Below are 25,062 nucleotides of genomic sequence, written 5' to 3'. Positions count from 1 at the left end.
ATTTCTCAAACAATTTGGCACATTATTTAGCAATATATTATTGCTACTTTCTCTGCAATGTACTAGGCCATGTAAGAAAACTTGCCCTATCAAAAAGAGAAAAAAAATCAATTCACAGAATTGCTTGCTCTCTATTCAGAATATTATGCTTTAAGTAATAAATTTATAACTTATAGCAGATGTGATCTTAGTAATATCCTTATATTTTTATTTATTCATATGCAGTCCTTTTACAGGGACAGCCACAAACTTAAATAAGACCAAACCTTTTTCTTCTTTCTGTCACACAGATTCTTCTTATTCTCATTTCACCACACTTGTGGATCTGGAATGGATGAAGCTGTCTTTAGGGCAGGAATTGATCATGTGTTCTAAGCTGTTATGTTCATGGTTTATTGCCTCATTTCTCACTCATCTCTTACTTTCTGCATAAAATCCTGCCCAAAGCTTGTCTTGGTACAAAATTTTAAAGAGGCAAGGTGGCAGTAAAGAAAGAGAGGGAATATAATAAAGAAAAACAAGTCTGACTCTTTTCCTGTGTAATAAAGAAATGTAGCCTGCTAGTGAAACAGGCCATTTCTTATTTTCTGTAGGTAATTAATTCTGGCAAGTATTTTACTATTGCAATGTCTTTCTGCTGTGAAAATACATCTTCATCAAATGTAGTGGCCAGCAGTGTACAATTCCAAACAAAACTCTGTTTTGAAGACAGATAACTATTGCAACTCCATATCTAAACATGTCATTTTCTTTCAGAGCCTGCATACATTTTATTCTCCCGCCCAGCTTAGAAAATGGAATGTTGATGGGACTGTATCATCCACGCTACCTTTCTGCATCTGTCTATTGCAAAAGGCATGAAATGGAATGCATTGCTCTATCATTGATTTGTTGCCAGTGTAATCTGTTTTATTCAAGTCACAGTCCAACTGTTTCTCCACCACCACATTATTTTGCAATTTTTCTTCCCCAAAAGTGACCATGCATTATGAACAAGTCAGATGTGTTCATTCAGCTTTGATTTTTATACCTCTTTTAAATCAATACCTCAGTGATTGATCTTCTAAAATTTAAGAGTCAGTGGACTGTATCACTGAAATGGCAAAGAAGGTAGGTGGAAGATTTTCAGTCTTGATTGAAATGAACACCAGGTGCTATACTGTGATTTTAATGATTCACAGACAGAAATTAAACATGCTGCAGTATTGTTTGTTACCGTACCTGCTCTCTTTATTTAGATAATACATTAGGCCATTCTCACTTCTTAGTCAGATTAGGGACTAGAGACAACGGAGCGTATAAACACTTATTTAAACTGTCTTTTTCCAGTAAGAAATGCAGCAATTCTTTTCTTAAGCTGTTTCCTTGATTTGATTACTTGTGTATTTCAGCCAATGGTACATAAACATATTGGAGGCTACAGGAGAACAAACCAGAGCTCTACTAGTCCAGCATTCAGTCTAGCACTAGTTAGCACACATGCTACAAAGGGAGATGAACTTCTTCCAGTTGAACAGTAGTATAATATGAGGGAAGTGAGGAATTCCTAACCTTGAAAATTATTACTTAACAACTTGAGAATCAGTAATCTGTGTAGACTTCCCGAGCAGCTACATAAATTGAAACATCATTTCATTCCTATGGATGTGTTGCATAGCGCATTTGAAGTTGGTGTCAAGTATTTGTCACTGTATCTGATCGAGAATAATTTATTTATAAGTGTAAATTTTTTTTGTTATTGCAATTAGCAGAAGAGAGCTAGAAGCACATAGCTGGAATTCTGCATTGCTTTGTATGTTAATTATACCCACTATAGCATTTCTTACTCTTTTATAAAAGGAGATATTTCTTCCAGATTATTTAAAATATTCCTGTATGAGTCTCCTGTCAAGAAGAAAAATTCTGTGTACCTAATGCTCTAATAATTATAGCAGTGTACCTGAAAGCATACAAATATATTCTGTTTCTAATATGCTAGCTTCAGCTGAATTAAAAAAAGTTGAATTAAATAACTGAACCATGGTGTATGAGGGGTCCTTATGATGATATTATTTGGCAGTGTCTGGTTATATTTTTTCTCAGTATATTATTAATTCTATTATTTATTTTTTAACTCAATCTCTACCACAAAGAATTAGGGTGGGATGCAATTGATGCAGTGGTAAACCTCAGAAGTTTAGATATTTTTCATTAGTTTTACATCTAAATTCCTTTAATAATCAGGTAAGAGAATTGGAATTTTGAAATGGAATCATTTTTTTCAAAGATAAAATGTATTAATTATCTATAAAGAGTACCTGTATTAAACTAAATCACCTTATAGATGGTATTACAGTTAATTATGGGAATTATTCAAATGATTTCAGTTACAGCACAGCTAGTTGAAAGAGAAATAGAAACCTAATGGCAGTTGACATATTAAAGGAATGGATGTTTACTTTATGGAGAATAAAACAGTTCTCAAAAAGTGTGTCAATTTAAAAAGCAATGAAGAAACCCTCAGATTAACAGTGGAACAGAATGGAATAACTCAAATGTATTATGCATAATAAGGTATTCCGTTTGTTGTAATCTCCAACGCTGCTAAGAGTTCCTTCATTGCATCTTATTGTATTTCTTTTATGTTTGCTCTGTCCAGACGATATACTAGACATGGAAACACTATGGAGAACTTGCATGGAGCCACTTGCATTCTAACATGTGCGTACTGGATCCTTCGTATTGTGTCTACCCTGATGGGAGGTCACTCTGCTCTCATGGTCTCAAAACGAGGTCTGTGTAGGCTCATATGATGGAAATTAAATTACTGTACTTTGTCTACAAACTGAGGTGCAATTTAGTACTCAGCAGGAACAAGTATTTTTCTGTAATGAAATATTGGTATCTTAATGAAGTTCTGAAAGCTGAAATTCACATCCAATTGTGAGACACTGAGAAAATCCACAACACTGAGTAGGTTTGTCCACAAGTATTCTATATACTGTGTGACTACAATAAACTGATCAATCTGATCGGAAATACGCTGTTATTTTTAATCAAAGGGATTTTTCCTTAGTTACAATATTTTAAATAAAATTCCATAAAAAGACATTTAAATAATATTCAGTAATTTTTGAAACAAAATTATAAAGGCAGTAGATTGAAATACGAATTTAAGCTATTTTATAAGACACAACAGTTGACAACTGTGAAAAACCTTTCCATATGAGTACCAAAGTTTATTCACTCTTTTGCATTTGACAGAAATACTTTTGTGTTAATATAGATTACAATAGAAAAATTAGTAAGGAAATTTAAAAAGCAAAGGGATATTTTTTTTCAAGGAACATAAAGCCAGCAGGAACTGAACATTTACTTTCTTCCTATCTGTGTTCAGCAATATTGACCTGAAATATTTTCTGGAAAAAAACATTTTTTCCCCCTGTAATTTTGTCTTCAGTAAACTATTCTATTAAATAATGCTTTTAAAGTATTTTCTTTAAAAAATAATATTCAGGTGGGTTTGTGTGTTGTGATTTGTAAACCTTGGAAGAAATGAAAACCAGACGTTCTCTGCAGCTGAAGACCTTGTTAACAGGTATCCCACAGTTTCTATTTAGTCCATTTAATGGCTCTACTGCAAGAATAATTTGCTTATTACCAGGTGTTGGCAAAACTTGCTATATCTGATAATGTGATGAATATTGCATTCTAAAGGCTTGATTCATCATTGTGTTTTCTGAGTGCCATCTGGATGCCTTGTCTCAGAAAAACTGGCTGATAGAAAGCCATGTTTTAAAAGTTCTCAAACTTGCTAAATTTAACTGGTCCTGTCCCAGTGAAACATTCTGTGAAGCAGAACTGCTTTATAATTCAAAAGAGCCTTCTAAACACCTGTTTTTACATCTATATATCTTCAGTTACTAATTTTACATTAAAATTTGGCCATGCAAGCTTTTTTATATAATTTTTAAATGTTCTAATGTGTTGTATCGATCTATGCATAAAGATGGGAAGGTGTACACAAACCCTCTCCCCAAACTCTTTCTCCACACAACTTTCTAATATACAGGAATCCTAGCAGCCTGTTCATCATGTTTTATGCAACAGAAATTTCTGTATATGACAAACTAGACAATAGAGGAAAAAATACCTTTTAGAAAACAATATGTTCACCATTTCATTCACAGCATAAGTAGATTCTGTGTCTTTGTTTTTTACAGCTGAAAAGAAATGGTTTAGATCACTGCATCAACTGACAGACACAATGAAGATGCTTGTGCTGCAAAGAAATAAAGCCTTCTTTTTACTTAAGCTGGAAGTGTTCCCATCAGTTACCTGAGACAGCCACCCAGCATGTGCATTTCTTCCTAAGATGGATAGATCCTTTACAGATAGAACATTTTCAATAACAGATACTGTTCAACCGATATAATTTAGAAGTACTGAGATTGCTTATATCAGCAGTTCCTGACATTTTAGACACACTAGATTTCCTGTGTACTCCAGGTAAGGCATGACTGCAGACCAGATGATTTAAAAGGATGAATGCAACAGCACACATAGTTTTGTGGAGGTTAAATGTGAGACAGAGGATAGAAGCTGACCTTATAACTCCCATTCAAGCAATTAATCCTTGGACAAGTTCAAGCATCAAAGCGAGAGCAGCAAAGGAGAGATTTTTGAAAGAATCATGGTATTTTGTAAACCTCTCTTATTAGCATAAGAATTATTAAAAGCCAGGCACACTCGACCTTTTTTGAGGGTGGTGCCACTACTCCTAACTAGGTTTGGATACATACCACCCATAAATTTCATAAAACACTGCATTCTTTTTGGTAAAGTTTCTGAAGTCCTGCCTACAGAACTACAGATATATTTGTAGAAGATGAGATGTTCAGCTCTGCCTGCACAAGGGTGTGCTGGTTTTGGATGGCATAGAGTTAATTTTCTTCATAGCAGCTCATACAGTGCTATGTTTTGGATCTGTGACAGTAATACAGTCTATCATTGGATTTAGACTGTTTACCATTTAAGAAGCTGATGATTGTCAATATTTTACTGTGATGCTAAGACCTTCCAAAGCACTGAATATGAGAATTTTTATGTCTTTTGTAGTGTTGTATCTGCCACTGTTTTGTTAAGCGCTTATAGGTCTACCTATAACTTTTCATCAGTTTAAGTCCCAATTCTGACCATAAAAAAAGCTTTAAATGGTTTTGAATTATTTTTAAGTTGTTTTTCTTTGAGCAAAATACATAAAAATATTAGTACTGACTCCATAGTTTAATTGCTTTAGCTCTCTGCATCGAGTAATTAAGAAGACCTTCTCTGTTGCTAATGGCTAAGAAAAGGTACAAATGATGGAAGGAAGGAACAAAATAAAACCCACTCAGCCCTGGTCAGAATTCTATGATCACAGAATCAAATGTTTTTAAAAGAACATTCAGGGTTGAACCAGGATAAAACTACTCCATCTTTCAGTGCAAGTCAATACTGCTGCAGTCAAAAGGAGTTACACACCCTCACTTAACAGTTCTGAAAGACAACTAGTAATAAAAAGATCTCCATTGAGATTTTAGAACAGAATTTTAGGGAAATATACAGATGCCTAAAGAAGTGATAAATGACTTGTGCTTTAAGGAAAAATTCCTAAGCAAATAAGGTGACTTATTCCCATTTAAATAGATTGAAATACAATTAGGAGTGTTACAATAGTCTTCATCTTTCTTAATCTGTACCAGCATTTCACATTGAATACTGTTTGCCTTTCCCCATTTTTCCCTAAAGAAATGATATTTTTTAGGAAACATATAGTTGTTAATTGTTTTTAATATTTTTTAATTGTTCTAAATAACTATTTTGAAATAACCTTTTTAAGCTCGTTTTCTTTTTATAATAAAAATTATAATAATAGGAAAAATTATTTTCTTAGGGAAGATTTTCAGACAGTGGGTGTTCTATGAGCATTTCTGCAGCCTGGATATCACAAGTTAGATTTGTTATGACAAGAGACATCATCAGATGAATCACCATAAGGAAAAGTGGTATCAAAATGTTGGATTAATACATCCATTTCAGACTGAAAAAAAATGATTTTGGTGGCACGACAGTCCGTAAGATATATGTGAACCTCAACTTTCTATCTATGAAATAACAAAAAGCTGTTGTGTTTTCTTATTTGTGTAAAAATCTGATTGAGGAAATAATATTTATTATTTCTATGTCCTATCTGGTATCTTAATTGACATCACAATGTCCTGCTTTACTAGCATAGGTTGATTTTCTTCGAGTTTAATTTTTCAATGAAGGAATTAAAAAGGGAATAGAATACAGCAATAAGTTCTGCATATCAACAACATGCAGAAGGAAGTGCAAGAGGTATTACTTCTCTGTCTGTAAATGAAGCTGGCTGTGCTGCCTCTACATTTCTTTGAAATTCCCATAACTACACAATGGAGGAGCTGTTTGAAGTCAGATTTCTAGTAATACGATGAAAGATACAATTGCAAGTAGTTAATTAAACTGACTCAGGAGAAGTATTTTCAAAAAAAGCACCTAAGAAATCACTCAAAGTTACTTCAAGTTAAAAAAATGTTGTAAGACAAGAAACATGTCTGTAATCTATCTATTTCCTTCCATTCTTCTAAACTTTTCCTGTTTATCTGGCTAACTGCTTGCCTTGAAGTCAGTAGGTGCAGTTGAGTTGAGACAGATTTTTTGATTTCTCCCATTGCGATTTTTCCAAGCAAGTTATAAACATAACACAATTAAAAGAACTGCATTCTTTTGTGTTAACCCTTTCTCTACAGTCCTACTAGAAGGTTTCACGATAAATACAAATCTCTTACATCTAAAGTGACCCTGGGTAATGCCATAACCTAAGCGACATTTACTTTGACTTTCTTCCTGACCATGATTTAGTGGTTTGTTGTGGCAGGGAGTGGGGGGTTGTCTTTTATTCTATCCTTTTTTGCTGAAGCTTAATATTATTGAAATGTTTTCACTGTCTAAATGGACTACTGCAACTACTCTCTTAGCTATGTAGGAACTATTGTTTCAAAAATCTTGAGAGCAGGTGGTCTCAATTTCTCACATTTGTCTTGAACATGTTATAACTGCCAAGTTAAATAGTCTGAATATGACACTTGTCCATTATTGTTCTGTACCTTTTTAGTAATTTATACCATTCATACTACTTAATCTGATTCAGGGCTTTAGTGCAAGTAATTTTGTATCGTACAATGAGGCCCCCAGTTGACTCTTCAGTTCCCTTGAATTACTACTACTAAATTACTATTTCTGATTTTAATGTCCAATTTCTATCATAATCCTCTTCTGACACAGGAACCCGTATTACTCTGCTACTTAGAAGCAGCAGATGAACTAGATATGTGTGTAGTCTGTCCTGCTCATCTTAGCATCTCCTTTTTATACTAGACTTGTGAGGATGAGAGTAGAAATCAATGATCATACTAAATACCCTGTACTACCACCAAATGTAGCACACCTTCATATTACTTTGTGAAGTGAAAGTCCACGTGAGAGAAACTACAAGAATTTCCCTGGGAATACAATTTAGAATAATGTTTGGAAATATCAATTAATATATTTGGACCAAGAGCAGAATCATCAAAAAGGTTCACAGGACTAGTTTGTGGTAGCTGACAGCTACCTCTGAAAGACTACAGCTAACATCAAAATTAAACTCTGGTCAAGGAATCTGCAGAGCAATGCATGCTTATCTTCAAGATAGGAGCATTGCTGGAGATTTTGGTGTTTAAAATCTTCAGGGAAAAGACAAGAAAATACTGTGTTTGTTGTTTCTGGGTTTAAAATTACAAAAATTATTCCTAATGTGGGTCTGCTAATAAAAGTAACGAATTGTAAGTTTTTCACCTATTTTCTGTCTGAAATCCCTTGAAGATCTGTCATCCACTTGCCATTTAGCTGAGGCGAAACAATAGAGTATCTTTCAGAAAAGTGCTGCATCATTTGCTTATATTTGTGACACCTTTGGCACCCACAGATTCCAGAATAAACTCCCTGTTGTGGAAGAACTTAATTCTAATCTAGTAGATGCCACATTCCTTTGTGTTTTGAATTTAGGCTTTTTCAGATATCAGTCACTTTGTGTACTTTATTGGCAGAGCTGAGTGCCATAGCTCGGGCTTTCTAATGCTCAGCATCACAGGCTTTTGAATTCCTGCCACTAAATCTTATCATGAACACAGAAAACCTGCTGAGGCCCACACCACGAGTGGAATACACAATTGGCAGTAACTCATGTTCTTTCACAGCTATCTCATGTAATGTTAACATGACTTTTACCTTGCTCTGTGAATTCAAGTTCCAACTGTCATCTTCCACTGCAGATGGAGCAATGGAATAACTGAGTAGTGTTGTGTATATGCCAGCTGGCAGAACTTGGTCTTGAAAGGACACACTGCATATCTGAAAGCCACCTCCTTAACCATCTTGCTTCTCAAAACAGGACTTACCAAAGCCTTTCATTGTGTTCAGACTGAGTTACAAACCATTATGTCTCATAGCTTTGTGCCCAAGTTGGTATTCCACTATTGAGGCAAAAGAAGGGAGAAGTAAAAGACTTTTGGTCTGAACCTCTTCAGAAATACTACCTATCTTTAGCTTTTGCCTTTCCGAGGTTTTAGAGGCTCATCAGTGAAGTATTTCTTCAGTGTTAGAGTAAAAAGGTTAAAAAAAAGCAGGACTCTGCATCCTGACAAATATACTTTTGCATTTATTTTTTCCCTAAAATCATGACAATAAATGTTTAGGTTGAAAGGAAATTTTTATTCAAAAATAATAATAACAACACTCATATTTTTGCTGTTGTGTTCAGGTATGATGATGCAGTCTTCAATTACATAACTGACCACTTTAATGCTTTGCTTTTTTTTAACATTAGACCCTTTCCTTGATAAATACATTAGGCGAATGCTGCTTTCTTCGTGGGTCACAACTAATCAATACCCTCTTTATACTCTTAATTCTTGTCTTATGTACAGCATAACCTTTAAGCCCTGCACTGAATAAAAATCATACATTTTCTTATGCACCTTATTAGGACAGGCATTATCATATGACAGAGATAATATGTTATTTTCTTATTCATGTGCCTCACGTGAATGCATTCAGACTTGGTATTACCATTTGAAGATAGAAAATTAAGGAATGGAGACTAAGCACTAAACTACCAAAAGTCTGCATCAACCTTCCATTTTCAGGTGTTCCCATCATTTATCTCTAAATCTCTCTGAATCTTTGTGGTATTCGTAGTTTTATAACTCATGCCACCACTCACTTCAGTTACAGGAATGAGATTTTAGCAAGTCACAAAATGTGTAAAATAGGGATGAGAGCACTGCCATTACTGTCAGTGAAAAGTTTGATGTAAGTTTCATAAATATATATATATAAAATTTGATACATTTTTCTAGAATTACTGACAAACAGAAATGGAATTCCATTTTCTTCAATGTATTTGGTAGATCAAACTCATAGGCCATTTCTTTATGTGATTCCCCTTGTCATTTACTATTGGATTTGTGAATATGTCTTTCCAGTTTATTAAGGAAGAAGATTTAAAAAAAAAAAACAAACTAAAAAAAAAAAAAAAAAAACAGAAGACTTTGAATTTCTTTCAGGAATAAAACTTAAAAGTTTTATAGCAACATGAAAATTTAAAAATGAAAAGCCATATTGTTTTGACTTTCCTATTTTCTTATAAAAGGAAAAAAGATCTGTTTTTATAAAAAAATTAATTGATAAATTTTTTTTAAAATAACTCTATTTAGGTGTAAATGATGAGGTTTTATTTCTTTTATCCTACTCCAACATTTGATTGGCAACAAAATAAAATTCATTTCAACAAGCCAAGTCTATTTTGCCTGTGTCAGTAAGTGGTGAGTACTCTCTCCCTGTCTTTGTCTCGACCCATGAGCCTTTTGTCATATTTTTCATTTAAGGAGGGGGAGTGATAAAACAAGTTGATGGGAACCTGTCATCCATCACACCTTTATTCTTTCATACACATCACTGTTATAATGTCTAATAATTACTAACAAACTGTTCCTTTATTTTTAGGACATTCCCTACAACACCATTAAACCTTGTTTCTTTTTTAATCATCCCTCTCTGTACCTGTAACATAGCTCTCAGATTTCTCTCCAGTCCTACTCTGAAATTGTATCCACCCTTGTGTTACTCCAGTCTATATCCATTTCCCCTGGTTTTTTACACCACTTTCATGTCTCTTCTCCTATTGCTCAGTTATCTGCCTCTCTTTACTTACCCTACCCTCACACTCAACTGTTATGCAGCTCTTAGATAAATACAGCAACACTGGAGATCCACGCAAATGTGATATATATTTCATTCAAAAGTTTTATTCTCCTTGAAAATATGAATATCTCTAGATTTCTCCAATTTTTCAAAATACGCTGCAGTAATATTTTTCCATCAGTTTAATTTATCTGAAGTCATAGAAAATGTTGTGTATTTCTTGCTTAACAATTGCATGAGTCATTGGCATAAAAAATACACAGTGTTGGGAAAATACACATTTTCTGCAGCTTGCTTACAGTAAATATACATGAAAACACATGATGTTGAATGAGACTCATAGAATCACAGGATCCTAAAATGTTTTGGGTTTGAAGGGACCTTAAAGATTGTCTGGTTCCAACCCCCTGATGTGGGCAGGGACGCCTTCCACTAGACCAGCTTGCTCAAACTCCCATTCAACCTGTCCTTGAACACTTCCAGGGATGAGGCTTCCAAAATTTTTTTGGCAACTTGTTCCAATGCCTCATCACTCTCACAGCAAAGAATTTCTTCCTAGTGTCCAATCTAAACCTATTCTCTCTCACTTTAAAACCATTCTTCCTGGTCCTGTCACTACATCCCCTTGTAAAAAGTCCCTTAGCATGTTTTTCGTAGGCTCCCTTCAGATACTAGAAGGCTTCTGTAAGGCCTTCCTGGAGTCTTCTCTTCTCCACACCGAACAACCCCAACTCTCTCAGCCTGTCTTCATGGGAGAGGTGCTTCAGCCTTCTTACCATCTTCATGGCTCTTCTCTGGACTTGCTCTAACAGGTCGATGTCTGTCTTACATTGGGGACCTCAGAGCTGGATGTAGCACTCCAGGTGAGGTCTTGCCAGAGCAGAGTAGAGGGGTAGAATCACCTCCCTCGACCTTCTGGCCATGCTCCTTTTTTGATGCAGCCCAGGAAACAACTGGCTTTCTGGGCTGTAAGTGCAGATTCCTGGCTCATGTTGAGCTTCTCCTCAACCAACACCCCTGAGTCTCTGTCTGGCAGCCATAGAATACGGTTTTATAACAATGTTTTCTTTAAAAGATGATTTAAACCATTCAGATCTATTTCAGGTATTACAATATTACTTAATATGCAGGAAATGGATTATCAAAATCAAAGAAGAATTGTAGCTTAATTTAATCTGTCCTGAGAGAGGAGTTTATTACAGGAGTGTGAGAAAATGTTTTTTTTAATATATGAGGTCATGAACCAGAATGTATTTGAAGTTAGTGGGATATTTCATATTTATATTAGCTTTGCTCAACTCTATATGGTTGAATTGTGTTAAAACAGAGGTTCACCTCTATTTATCATGACACTTATGACATGATAGAGAAAGGACATAATCCACTTATCCAAACCACACATAGTGTGATTTATCACTGTAATTACTTTAGCGATTGCAAATGAGACAAGCATGGTCAAGAAGACACTGATCATGAATGTAGAATCCAGTCATGACTATTGTAGCAATTACATAGTTACATAAAGAGTATGGCCCAGTATGGCCCCTTGCCCAACAGTGGTGGCTGATTTTTCATATAGTTAAATGGTAATCTCACAGATCAAAGATTCTTGTTACCCCTTAATCACTTCGGCTCCTCACAAGGAATTTTCACGTAAGAGTTGGGTCAAGTCTGTCCTAAAAACCTTCTATACTACTATGTAAACACATTAAGCTTCCTTCCATGTACATCAGTCAAGAGAAGCTGAAAGAAAACTAATATATGTGTATATAATTTGGGAAGTTTGGGAAGTTCTATAGCACTGACTTTTTCTGAGGTTGTTTCAGATGTTTTAAAAGATTATGTAATGTACTAGGATATCATGGAGTATGTGGGGGGGGTTGTTGGCTTATGTTCTGTAGTAGCTCGTCCCCCATACACTCATATAGCTTTGCTGTAATTATGCTTGAGTGGGTGACAGAACCTGATCTAATAATTGTGTAGCTGGATGACTTCTTACTATGATTTGTACTTTCTATTTTCTCTAGTAAAGGGGTCCTCTTGCAAGAAGATAGTCTGTTAATTGTCTGCACTTAGTACAATTTATTTCTTGTTATCATGTGCCAAAATATCAGCTCACAATATATATTACTGTAAAGCATATATACACAGTAAATGCTCAATAGCAAGCATCTTCTGTCATGTCAATATGTTCTTCTGTCTTTTCTTAATTCAAGATCCAAATACTTATATAAAAAGATTACGTTTTTATTTATGCCTTTGTCTCATAACAAAAAGGTTGTAACTCTGAAAATACTGAAGCCAGACGAGACCCAGAAAGCAAATATAACTATATGAAAAGTAAAGAGTTAAATTCATAATATAAGTATAAGCAAGAGCAGAAAAGCTTAGTCTTAGAAATATTAGAGGCAATAATTCTTTAAGGTATGCAGAACACCCTGACACAGAAGAACATAAACATGAACAAAAATGCTAGCACACACAAAAGGAGACATATGGGGAGGAAACAAAGAGAGATAAGAAGAGGGATAAGCCAAGAAATTAAGTACTTGTGCCAGATACTGAAAATCCCTGCCAAATGCATAAGGAAACTACCCAAATTAGGGAAGGTTCAAAAGTTTAGGAAGATGATGATGGAAAGGACAGGGGGTTCATGATGAAGAAACACCGGAACTACCACCGAAGTTCTCCCCAAATTAAGGACCACGCCTCTAACTCCACCTCAACTCCGCCTATTATGAATATTAAAAGTAGATGTTGCAATGTAATGAATATTCATAATATGTGATGTAATTGCTTAGCAAAAAGTGTATAAAAGTTCGATTGTACGTTTCTGGAGTGGAGCAGTTCTTCCAGGATGACCTGACTGTTCCCCGGGCGCTCCGGAGGCCTGCGAAATAAAGTACCTCCTGCTTAAAGGCTACAAACTTTGTCTCTAAGCAGTTTCTTTTTGTTCGTGCCTTTTTGGGGGCAAAATCTTGGCTTCAATACCACGATCTATTACACCAAAGGATAGTGACACATAATGGTCACATTAAGGACATCTATATTAATTGTATAATTATTAGTTATTTTATGAAATACAAAAGTTACTCTGCTTAGGCCTGATTAAAGTGACAGTAATATGGTATTTAAATTATTTTAATTTAAATTAATTTTTTTCTTTTTACTTGTTTTAATGTGGTAACATCCTTTTAGCTATTATTTTGCCTTTTTTTTTTTCTTGTTGGAAACACTTGCAGATATATCAAGATCAGTTAAAAAAAATCACACGTGTATTTTTGCTTGATTTCTCAGGCAAGTACACCACCAGGAAAAAAACAAAAAGTGAATTTTTGCTTGATCTCCCAGGCATATACCCAGCAAGAAACAAAACATAAAAAAATGCAGAAGTTCAATGGTGAAAAGATGTTGAAGGTATGAAAAAAGAAATCAGTCTCTTGTCCTAGAAGCTAGTGTAGTCTAGGAAAAGTATAGGAGACTACATTTCTTTGCATATTTGTGGAACAGCAGCTAGTATAGAATACTGTCTACATAGCTGCCCTTTTAATATTAATCCAAAACCTGCAAGGATTCGGAGGAAAGCTAAGTAACAGATCTCAATGAAGCAAAGAAAATCTCAGGTCCACACAAGGATTTTATTAAAGAAGTTTTGCTCAAGCAGACTGAATTTATTTCATTAAGAAATAATGAATAAAACTGCATTCAGAAAAGATGCATTTAAGCACAAGCAAATATCAGGGGAAAAGAATAAGAATTTTTCTTTTTTATATCTCCTATGTAAAAAAGAATATTTTCCTTAATAAAAGTTTAACATGCATTTGAAAATATTTTTAGAAAATAGCACTTTCTGAAGCAATAGTAACATCTTTACATCAAAGGCAAAAGAAGCTCTGTATTAATTTGGTTTCTGGGGAGATGGTACATTTCTTCTTACAAGCATATCATGTGCAGAAAAAGCTGACAGGTGGAAAGAGTGAAGCAGAGCCTTAAAGGATCATCCTAACTATATCGGCAGCTGTCAGGTTATTTCACGGACCTGAATCATCTCCAGGAGTTGTATGTGGAGAGATGCTGCGCATCGAGCTCCCTCTGCAGCATCCTTTTCCTTCCTGGCTTGCATCAAGGACTTGGCTTATTACTAGCTCACCCCAGAACCCAGATTCCAAAGAAGTAACTTGTGTCCCACACGTCCCTGGGCTCTGTGTGGTGCAGTTCAGACAAACTGAATTCTCTCTGAAAGAGGCAGCTGTTTTTGCTATACTGAGTAGCAAAAAGGACCATCAGCAATGAAAGAAGTTAGGCAACACTGGGGTTTGGGTTTGGTTTGTTTCAACTATCAATTGCTCAAAGCACTAATGAGACCAGTGTCTGCTGTTAATCAAAATGGCCTAGGGAAGAATATCTCAGTGCATTTCCATTCATTTATCTCACAACAAGAGACTAATCTAGCCCCAGAAGTCATCTTTGACCATTCAGAAGCCATCTTTGACCATTCAGAAGCCATGGCAGTGTTTAGAAGCCGACTAGATAATAATGATAATTACAGAAAAATGCCCATATGGCCATTATTATATCAATTTTGCTACTAGTAATTATAGTAACTCCTGCTACAAACCTACCTTGTGTAGTCATACAAACTAATTAAAATGCAATTTTCACATCTGCAAATGTTTTTGCCAATGGCTAAATTCAAATGGAGTTTCTGAATGTACTACAAGGATTCCTAAAGCTCAGAGAACACACTATTGAATACCCAGGTTGTGCTTCAAGCCCTTCCACCACAGCTCTGTGTGTCTTTCAGCAAGTAACCACCACTACACCTGCATTCCCATCTGGAAGAAAAAAACATGAAATATTCCATGTTTGTAAGAGGAGAAAGAAAGTGATCAAAGTTTAACTAATACTGGTCAATAACAGACAATTTTCAAGTATCAGTGCTTCAAATTTAGAGGCTTAAAACATTTGGTCACCTGGTTTTCAATAACTGACAGCTAATCTTTATTTCAAATGCCAGGAGTTCTGTTTCAAGGAGTATTTATTCACTTGCTATGGATTAGCTGGAAGACCTGTACCACAGAGCAAACCAGGCACTGAGCAGTAGGCTGGCATAAACTCTGCCACTCTGGTCATAGTAAAAAACTGGACAGAGGAATCAAGACTTGGACATTTCTAATGCCAACCAATAATTTGCAGAGTTCAAAGTGCACACACTACAAGCTCAGCAGTAGGAGGAGGAATGAATGACTGATGCATTTCAGGTCAAAATTAGAGTTAATATATTCAATTCAGTCAAGCCAGCACCCTGACTGAATAGCCAAGATCAACAGTAAATATGTAAACCAGACATATTTAATATTCCTGTGTTCAGTTATCTTTACATAGGGTGACAGGATTAAAGGCCTATTATATCATCCCACAACAGGATGAATAAGAAAAGAGAGAGAAACAGAGGTAAATTTCATGTTTTCATTCCTAAAGATGACAAGCAGAAAACCCTAGCTAAAGAAACAGCTAATGAATGCATTTTCAAGTTCTTGGAGGTCTCCCAATTAAAGGTGCTATCTCAGTGAGAAATGCTAAGCAATGATCTAATCATTATCTGATGCTTCTGAAGGCCACTCAACATGAGAAACAGATGTCCATTTTGTGTATAAAAACCACATAGAATCTGAATGGTTTCCTGGGGAAAAATGGGGTAGAAAAAAAAAGTGGTTCGTTTCACTCATAATGCTCCTGTACTAGGGGGTCTAGGAAAAAAGCATACACATTGACTGATGAGTGGTGTCCTCCTAAGTGAAGCCAACTGCTAGACCAACGCCAAAATCTAGCCAATTTTATTACTCCTGAAATGGCTACCAAGTAAGCAAACAATTGAAAACCAGGAGCTGTTCCCAAATGGATTTAAGGAAATTCACCACGCTGATAAATACCATATGAATTTAGTCTGTTCTAGATGCAAAACCCCATCATTTTTGTAACTTGGTTACACCTCTGTCTTTCAAGTTCCCTACCCAGACTGAATATTTTGCCCTAATTTTCCTTCTGACACTGAGTGAATGAATATTCAATGAAAAATTTTTCTATATATTTCATCTAACATCTGAGTTTTCCTGAATTCAATATTCTCACGTGAAATATATGGAGAAACTAACTTCACCTAGTTAAATCTATTATATTCTTTCTCACAGTGATTTATGAACACAAAACCTCATCTCAGTGATTCTAGATCCCAGTACCTGCAGTCCTGGTGAGTTGAACAGTCTCTGTGAGAAGAAAAACCTGTGGAAGTGATATTTCAGAAGGAAATCACTGCTATTCATCTGACTCAAACACAAATACTGTTATATTCTAAACTTCCTTCCAGAAGAACGAATTTCCTAGCAGTGCAGCTGCTTCCTCACTGTTACAGGTTAACTGGATCATTGATATGGACAGTGAAAAAAGAGTTGATGTTGTGCAAGAAACTTCAGAGAACTGTAAACTCTTTTGTAGTGTGTCTCTCTCTACATTTTAGAGAGAATATAGGTTATGGAAGAGGTGAAAAGAGAGCATTCCACTAAATCCTTTTCTCACCTCATGCTTTGAGGTTTCCCCATTCCCACTGCTCCCTTCAGCTCTGAGCTGTACCTCTGCACACTCAGCATCATTCCTGTCTTCATGAGCAGGAAGCACAGTAAATTAATGCTCTAAATTCCTTAGGACATTGTAATCCCACAGCCACCAGCCTGAAAGGGAACTGAATCATATATGAAGCTGTTAAATATGCTGTCTAGTGAGCATGATGCCCTGTCTTAGACAAAATAAGCTGACTCAAACAAGGCTAGAAAAGTATAATGATTTTCTGAATTTTTTTTTTATAAATTACAGTGGAAAAGAAAATTAAAACTGTTAAAGGTCATATCTGATTGCTGTAACTGCATTGCAGCATCTTATTGACCTTTGGGAAACCACAGTGTTGGGAATGTACTCCTCGAGCATTTAAAATATTGTTCATCTTAGAAGACTGTGGAAAAAATTTGCTTTATTACAAACTCCATGTTCATATCTCTTCACTTTTAATTTTTCTAATGTAAGAAACCAAATGTTGAATTTGATAGGTTGTACAGCAGTTTCAGGACACCAGGATTAAACAGTGTATAGAATCTATCATATCCTGAAATATGTCTTCTTTTCTAGCTAAATATTTTATGTTTATAAGTATCTTTGGTAATTTATGACTTGCATTGTTGTGTTTCATCTGGGAAAAAATAAGAAAAAGCGGAAAAAATATTAGGGGAAATAGATAAAGAGGAAGGGTTTCAGATTTCTTTCCTGATATTAGAAATATACATCAAAACATCTAGATAACAGTACTTTCTGTGTAAAAAATGCACTTATCGAAGAAAAGGGCACACTAAAGTAGTTTGCCTCCTGAGTTCTTTATACATTTTGATATGCTTAAGTTTAACAAGTTGCTTGACTATAATAAAGTTAGAATTTCCTTCTTTTACTAGTTGCAGGAATGCATTTGTGTTTACACACTATATTTCCTACACAGGCACTTTGTGTCTTCATTTCTATGATGATCTACTGATGCCCAGTTGATTTACAAGTATCTTGACCAGAATTCTTTTCAAACACAACTCAAAATATAAAGAAAAAACTGGATCATGTTATTATTGGTTAATTAATAAAAATATTTTTAAGTAATTTCCCTACAGCTTTCCATCAAAATTATGTAGTTTGGTTTTACTCTTTATGATGAAAGATTAAATATTTGGGTTGACATTCACACATTTTGGTTTTGTCAACAATATGATTTATCTTTGCAAGTCTGAGCAAAAATTATGCTGATATTTCTATCTGCACATAATAGAACTGTAACCTTTTTCAGCTACATTTTGCCCATTAACTTATCATTCCTAAAACAATTGCTAACACTGCAAACCTCTGAGTAACTTCAAAACATCTTATGAAAGAATCAGCTTGCTGAAAAACCCTATCTTTTTTACAATACAGTTTCTTACAAGTAGAAAAATAAGATTGTAAATAACATTCTGTATTGCAGTTAAGATGTTTAGCCATATCATATGTAATCTGACAGATAATTATCAGTAATGAATGAACCTTTCCTACCTATAACCCAAGATGGCCAGAAGTTTTCTATTTGCCTTGGGTGAGCAAAACTAGGATGACCTGATGCTAGATGGATGATATTCAGGGCAGGCTGCATAGTTTCTGCAGTTTGAAGCACAAAGAAGGTTGTCAGCCCTTCCTGGCACCAAGGATTATGCAGAAAATCCTAGTGAGAATGGCCAGGAGAGTGGCACTTAGGTATTTTCCAATTCTCTTGTTCCTGATTGACATCTACTTCACAAAGCCTATATAGATAACATTTATGGCATCCCCATCTTTAGAACATCCTTTACTTATCTTTCTGTAAATTTGCTTCTCAATGTTCTTTCTTTGGTCTGGTTTTCCTTCAAGTTCGTAATACAGCATTTGGAACAGTGCTGGCCAACCCACTCACAAGCAACATCTCATTGACTTTGTGGAGTTTCTGTGTAGGATGAGGGCTTGGGCAGTACACCACCATCAACTGCATAAAGTCTTGAGCATAACTTCACTGATAACTAGGGTTAAACTGAGGTCCTACTAAAATAATTGACAGAAGTCCCTGTAGTTTCCAAGGACATAAGGCTTTCCCTCATGATTACTCTCAGAGGATCACTTAGTAGTAAATAGTCCACTTTAATTAGAGTTAAAACAGAATAAGGACAGGAAGTTATGACTTAGCAATGAAAGTCTTGTTTCCCTTGACAAAAATAGTAAAAATATTTTCTCAGGCGTAAACTATGCTTCCAAAATAAACTGTATCTTTTGCTGATTTTTTGCTTGAACATGATAGATAAGGTCTGTACCAAAGATATCTCATTCAAACCTAAGCAAACCCTTTAGAGGACCATAGTTAAGAGTATTTAATTCAGAGTATGTCTTCAGAAAATCCTTTTCTTTTTCTTTTGTTGATAGAAATATCTTTAGAGTGGACAGGAGTGGTCAAACTGGAGATAGGAAGTACATCATCTTTTTCACTATCATCTGGACGTATTAACCCTGGTGGCCTAGTGGTTAGGATGCGGCACTCTCACCGCTGCGACCCAGGTTCAATTCCCAGTCCCCCGGGCAGATGGAGCTCGTTAGCCCCGTAAGGCCATCCATCTATGAGAAGGTCACTCTAAACAAACCTACGTCCTGAGGACCTCACTGCCATTGTCCAAACTTGCTTGGCCCCGGCAGATGAACCTTAGGGTGGGCTCAGTTCAGCGCATGCTGTGTCTCACCTAAAAAACCCATTGCGCAGGCTTGAAAGGTAAAAGACCTTTCCCAAAATCTTCGTTCGCGAAGACTGGCCATACTTAATTAACCTTGAAAAACACTCTGAAAAATATTTTTCTAAACTGTGAATTTGTTACTGCTTTGAACACTGCTTTTTTAATCCCAGCACCAAGAAAAAGAAGACAAAGCAGAGTAGATATTCATGGAACAGTTGGCAAAGGCCGCAACTGGAATATATTTCTAGATGAACATTATTTGTAGTCTTCATATATAGATAATAGACAAATCTGAAAACTACTGGAAAAAAAATCTTTATTTCAAGAGAAGGAAGTGTGTTGTGTTTGAAAGCAGTACTCTAGGAAAATAATGGAAGATCGGTGAGGATGTCTATAAACACACTCAATTGACTTGCAGATGGAGTGTGGAAAAGAACATATATCATACTAATCGTTGTTTAGTCTTGTGTGTTTGACAAGTAGAACATGTGTTTAGATGGCATAGGCTGGTGATAGTCTAGAGACACTCTATCAAACACGCTTGAGATTCCTGCCCTGATGCGGGAAAGATCAGAACACGGTGGTAAACTGCACTGGTGTGAATCCCTGATATAGAGGCAGAAGCACCCTCCAGCATGGACTGAATTACACAGTACCTGTGTCCCCACTTGTGTGCCTCTGCCTGGGTGATGGTTTGGAGATCATCTCATTGGCAAGGTAATGAAAATAAATCTACTTTTTGCATTTCAGCTGTGATTTTGTGGCTGTTGCTGAGTACTGCCTGTGCTAGCATACACAAGAATATGCATTTAAAAAATCTGCTTATCTGCAGTGCTCTTTTAGTAAGCGAGTGGTAAAGAAAAAACATATGAGTGGGTGAGAGAAAAAAAACTAGTTGGCTGTGAAAATGTCTTAACAAAGCAGAAATGAATGTTGCACAGAGAAAAAAACCCAAAACTTAGCGGTGTTGACTTATTGTCTCATATACCTCAAAGTAAGTAAGCAACAATTTCCTGTAAATACTGTATTCTACAGATGTAGGGAAGTGTAGGGAAGATCTCAAATCAGATCCCAAAGCCTTGCATCCCTGAAAGCTCTGCTGTCAGTGATCAGTAATAGTAACTCATCTGCATCTCCTTTCAGGAGAGCATTTATAACAGCATTGTGTGCATGGGGTTTTTTTAAGACTTTCCAGTCTGAAGATGAAGACAGTTGTCCTCTGCAACCCCACCTTCCTGCTGGAAAACTAGACTGTAAAGGTTTTCATTTTTTACCTAACTCAGACAGGAACTAAGACAGAGAAAGCCAGGAGCTCTCACAGACCCTATGGGCCAGTTAAGAAACACTGGGAGATAAATATTATACCTATGAGGACTAGTTTTGTGGGGGATGCATTTAAAATATTAAATAATAATTATTGTTTAATAACAATTATTATTATTGTTTAGAAAATACAACAAATATTAACCTTTGTAGGAGGACTTTCCCCAGGAGTATTAATGTTCAGCTGAGGTACACCTTTTACATAACCTACTGCATTTGTCTGCTCATCACCAAAATGTGTCACTGGTTTAGTACAGTATTTCTGTTCTTCTTTGCTAGTAATTAGAATTTAAATACCCAAGAGATACAAATCAGAGTTCCGAGTCTTCTTGTCCACTTCACTTATTAATGGATAGTTGTCCAAATGAACATTTATTTATTATAAGCATATTTAATAATCTTAATTTTGGCATTAAGCGTTAGTTTGTGACAAACAAATAAGACAGAAATAATAGAGTACATTCATTTAAGGCCATATGCACTATTAAAATAATACAAAACTTCACAAAAGGAATCACAACCCTGCTTCAAACTTATCTATAAGTGAATATAGAAGTCATTTTAAAATGCTAGCAAATCTGACTAGTTTTATGCAGATTTTATATGACTAATAATTACATTTATTTCCTGATCATACCTAATACAAGCAGAGCAAGAAAACAAACAGGAAAACAAATACCCAACTGTATTAGATATTTTAGAATAGTGCATGTGGCAGTGTTCATAAAGGGGAAGCTGGGGTTTCTAGATCAGTCCTGTTTGTCACTCACTGATTACACATGACAATTTTGGACAGTTCTGAAAAAAACTTACAGTACTTGGAAATTTTTCAAAGCCAATGAGCTTTTGGTATTTTTTGTGGTGGCTTGGGTTTGTTTTTTTTAGAGGGGGGTTAGTGAGTGTTGTTTTGGGACTTTTACCACAAGGTTTGCATGTGTGGAACTCACATACCAATTTCAATAACCTTTCACAACTTCAGTTGTGACTTGGAGAATAACTTTATAATGAGATAAATTGGAATTGTGATAATGAGGAAAGTGCCTATAATTAGTAAGGTAATGTATATTTCTTCATCTGCCCTATACATTGCATGTGAAAATTACTTAAATAAAATGCTTCCTGAAATAAACTGTATTTTGATTTATTTTTTTTAAATCAATAGCCAACACTCAGTAAGGAACTGCAATATTTTGTATCAGTTTGGAATTTGCCTTTGTCAAATTTTGCAGTCAATTTTATTGCTGATGGTGCTAACTTTCAGCATCCTGTTTTCCTTTGGAATCCAACCCTATCTCATATCAGTAACTGAAACTGCTGAATTTCTAGTACTGTGTAAATTTACATCAGCCACAGATCTGATGACAGCTCTGGCATGGACTAACTATGTGCATTTGGAAGGAGACAATTTTACTGCCTTCTTATCTCTGTTCATCCACAGTGGCAAGCCCAGTCTGAACTTGCATAATTTTAAATGATGAAATTCTGCAGTTCCCATCTTCTGTAGCATCCACAATGAACCACAGCTGACTCACCTGATTCCCTTTCTTGTTAGAATTCAAAAGCAAGAAAGAGCAGTAACTTCCAGTGATCACACAGAGTCTCACAGCAGACTGTCACACAACTCCAGCAGGGAAGCAATGAGGAGAAGGTTTCATCAGAAGAGTAGGGCCTGATAAGGTCATCAGCTACCATTGTTGGAGAATTTTACAAAAGACCTGCCAGTGAAACTGAGCATTAATCACAGATGTCTTTCTAAGACCCTGTCAGATTTTCTGAATGATTTTATACAATCTATGGCTGTATTTTAGGTTTTTGTTTCCACAGTAATCTTTGCAAATGACCTAACAAATAAAATGAATTACAACTTGACAACTTGATGTTGCCAAGGTTGATAAAGATCAGGAATTCAAAAGAGAATACATCTTGGCTGTCATGTAAAACAAAGTTTTGACTTGTTTTCAGACTTGATCCAAAATCTCACATTGGATATCTGTGATTTATGATGAAACCTGGACTTTTCGTTGAAGTTTTGTATGCAGACTATGTTGCATGACTTTGCTTCTACCATAATTGATTCTGAATAATTTTTTAGAAAAAAAGAAAAGGAAAACCAATGAAGTTTTAAGCCAGATTTTCTTATACTCTTTTTTGCCTAAAATCTACTTAAACCCATTAATATAACCACAGAATTGTTTATGTTAAAAGGGACATCTCAAGATCACTTAGCCTAGGCCTCCTGCTCAAACAGGATCAGCTAGAACAAGTTGTGCGGGACTGCATCCAATTGGGTTTTGAATATCTACAGTGACATACAGACAGATCCCTATCTATGCATATACAATTTTAGTATATATATTATATACATAATATATATGTATATAGTACATCCAAGGATAAAAACGTCTATGTAATTAAGTATGTAGAAAATATTCTTTCTTCTGTTCTTACTTCTGTGCACTGAATTTGGAATTCTTCTGAGTTAATAGTATTCACTCAGAATCCAGAAATATGTAACAATATACTTTAAATCATGTCTAAATTTCTCAGATATAGCTAGTTTTGAGTGGAGTCATATACTTTGACTGCCTAAAGTCTTCCAGTCCACAAAACTTGATCTCTTAATACTGATATGTAATTATACTAGAAATAAAGTCTTGTGAAGCTGTGAGTTTTACAAGAATGAAGGTTTTTTAAGTTTTGTGTCTAGATAAGTCTTTGATGTCCAGCACTTTGGCCTTTGGACAATTGCAGTCCAACTAGTAGCATTGCAGGGAGATAGGGCATCACAGCTTTTTGTTTCTATTTTCTGGTTATATTTATAGAATATCATGACACAGAGTATGGATACACCTGACATAATCACACTGAGACTGACACATGCCTGCAGTGCAGTGGTAAGTGCTGGCTCAGCTTCTTACAGTCAGAGCTGTGTAAACAAGCCACTGCTTGACATGACACATGTTACCTGTCACCTGGCTCACACTGAGCACAGGTGTCTGCACTTTGCTACACCGCACGCTGAAGCAAAACACCTTCCCATACTGCCCTAGTGTGTGAGCTCTGTGATAGACATTGGAATGTCATCCCTTACACGACCAATTCCTTGCTTAGTATTGCCTTTCATCCAATTTAGTCTTACACTACTCTTCTTCCATTATGTTTAACACTGCAAAAAAGACCCAATGCGAATTACCACAACCATTTGCTCTAACACTGAGCACAGTTCTATGAGAATAAAATAAATTTCTCATTCTTTCCGTTCATTGCAATCAGTGGGATTCCTCTGACAAAACATAAGCATCCGTAATGTAGATTTATGCTTCTGAAATAACTGCCTAGCTTTCCTTCATAGCTGATAGGGGGAAACAGGCTCTTCTGAGGAGCAATCTATTTTATCCTTAAACAGATAACTATAAATAAGTTGGAGGAGCTACCTCCTGAGAGTACCTCTTTTTCTCTGTTGACTAAGGGCTCAAAAGCAGACAACCACATTGCAGATGCCTAGACAGAAGAGACTAATCACATCGTTTTTCTCTGCAGTTTTCCCATGTCTTTTTTGCCAGTCTTCGTTCCTCAAAGGAGCACTGCTCTCTCTCTTGCTGTGGCAGTATGACCCAGTAAAGAAACAGACACAACAAGCACAACATAAAAAGCAATTTATAGCAAATCTCAGTGGTTAAACCATAGGAAAATGTTCTAAGCAGATATTTGAAGTTCCTGCTTTAATACTGCAGTCTTTACAGTGGATTTGATATCGATTATACTCTTTAAGCATTATACATGTATCAGTGAAGGAACTGAGATCAGCGTTAGACCCACATATTCAACTTCTATTTCTGACTGCCACAGTAACTACAGAGGAGTTATAGAATTCTGAATAAGAAGTGGTTATACTGATGTCCAGTCATTTTAATAAACAGAAGTAACTGTTTTGGGGTTTTTTTCATTTTACAAGAAATAATGAACTTCACCAGATAAACAGGTTCTCAAGAAAATTGTACACATAAATATTCCTCATTATATGAACAGAGTTTGGAAAAAGCAATAATAAACAAGTAATGAACTTTTGGTAGAGCCATGTTAACATAACATTTTTTTTCCCCGTAACGATTGTACTTAAACTTTCTAATTTGTTCAATAT

The sequence above is a fragment of the Neopelma chrysocephalum genome, unplaced genomic scaffold (assembly GCF_003984885.1).
Source record: "Neopelma chrysocephalum unplaced genomic scaffold, ASM398488v2 Primary Assembly neopelma1_45, whole genome shotgun sequence".
Taxonomy (NCBI): Eukaryota; Metazoa; Chordata; class Aves; order Passeriformes; family Pipridae; genus Neopelma; species Neopelma chrysocephalum.
Note: the sequence above shows the minus strand (reverse complement) of the source record.